Here is a 1,880-nt window from a genome sequence, read left to right as displayed (position 1 = left end):
CTGTTCACTTCATCCTAAGGTCGGCTTTCTTTATGGTTCCAAGAAGTTGTCAGTAGCAATAATGGCTATATGCTTTTCTATCCATGTCTACCAGAAGGAAGAAAGCACCTTTTCCAAGTTATCAAAGAAATACTTTTTCTTTCAGACTGATTGGGACAACTTAAGTCATATGCTTAGCCCTAAGCTAATAATTGATACCAAAGGAAGCAAAGGGTTGATTGGCTTAGGCCAAGGCTGCTGACCAATCATTTCTAAGAGGGAGGAGACACGTGATTAGTTAAAATCAATCAGGAACTAACCAAGAACTCAGTCAATTCTGCAAACTACTAATGGAAGAAAAGCCAAGTAGATTTGGTAGGGGGAAACTATAATGTTCATAAAGCAAGCAAAACTTGAAACGACCTTTAGAACACAGAACTTTTTTTTTTCAACCTTGTCTGAAACTATCCCACATGCAATGCAGCACACACTACAAGCACAGTTTCAGTACTACTATTCCTCCTTTTACGACCACCAAGACCAGGGTTTAGATCCAATGGGAAAGGGAACTGGAGGGTTAGAACACAGAACTTTTGACATAATTTTGACATGTGCTGACATGAGTCTAAATTTGAGAGTACACATGATCATTTCAATGACTCATCTCTAAAACTTCTGATATTAAATATACCAAGTGCCTTGGACATGACATCTGAAACACCTACTGAAGATATCCTCTAAAGATATTCAGAAGAATGGAACTGGAGGAATCAACCTGCCTGACTTCAGGCTCTACTGCAAAGCCACAGTCATCAAGACAGTATGGTACTGGCACAAAGACAGAAATATAGATCAATGGAACACAATAGAAAGACCAGAGATAAATCCACGTACCTATGGACACCTTATCTTCAAAAAAGGAGGCAAGGATATACAATGGAAAAAAGACAACCTCTTTAACAAGTGGTGCTGGGAAAACTGGTCAACCACTTGTAGAAGAATGAAACTAGAACACTTTCTAACACCATACACAAAAATAAACTCAAAATGGATTAAAGATCTAAATGTAAGACCAGAAACTATAAAACTCCTAGAGGAGAATATAAGCAAAACACTCTCCAACATAAATCACAGCAGGATCCTCTATGACCCACCTCCCAGAATATTGGAAATAAAAGCAAAAATAAACAAATGGGACCTAATGAAACTTAAAAGCTTTTGCACAACAAAGGAAACTATAAGCAAGGTGAAAAGACAGCCCTAAGAATGGGAGAAAATAATAGCAAACAAAGCAACAGACAAAGGATTAATCTCAAAAATATACAAGCAATTCCTGCAGCTCAATTCCAGAAAAATAAATGACCCAATCAAAAATGGGCCAAAGAACTAAACAGACATTTCTCCAAAGAAGACATACAGATGGCTAACAAACACATGAAAAGATGCTCAACATCACTCATTATCAGAGAAATGCAAATCAAAACCCCAATGAGGTACCATTACACGCCAGTCAGAATGGCGGCTATCCAAAAGTCTACAAGCAATAAATGCTGGAGAGGGTGTGGAGAAAAGGGAACCCTCTTACACTGTTGGTGGGAATGCAAACTAGTACAGCCACTATGGAGAACAGTGTGGAGATTCCTTTAAAAACTGGAATTAGAGCTGCCATATGACCCAGCAATCCCACTTCTGAGTATACACACCGAGGAAACTAGATCTGAAAGAGACACGTGCACCCCAATGTTCATCGCAGCACTGTTTATAATAGCCAGGACATGGAAGCAACCTAGATGCCCATCAGCAGATGAATGGATAAGGAAGCTGTGGTACATATACTCAATGGAATATTACTCAGCCATTAAAAAGAATTCATTTGAATCAGTTCTAATGAGATGGATGAA

General features: G+C 38.7%; 1 non-coding gene across 1 annotated transcript; it reads right to left on the bottom strand.

The window, feature by feature from the left end:
* Nucleotides 1-431: 431 nt before the first annotated feature.
* Nucleotides 432-557, bottom strand: LOC133050268 (small nucleolar RNA SNORA61). The gene has a single exon (XR_009691582.1). It is a non-coding gene; the product is annotated as a small nucleolar RNA SNORA61 (small nucleolar RNA).
* Between the last annotated feature and the right edge of the window lie 1,323 nt (nt 558-1,880).

Source organism: Dama dama, chromosome 31, assembly GCF_033118175.1.
Source record: "Dama dama isolate Ldn47 chromosome 31, ASM3311817v1, whole genome shotgun sequence".
NCBI lineage: Eukaryota > Metazoa > Chordata > Mammalia > Artiodactyla > Cervidae > Dama > Dama dama.
Note: the sequence above shows the minus strand (reverse complement) of the source record. Positions and strands in the feature narration are given on the sequence as shown.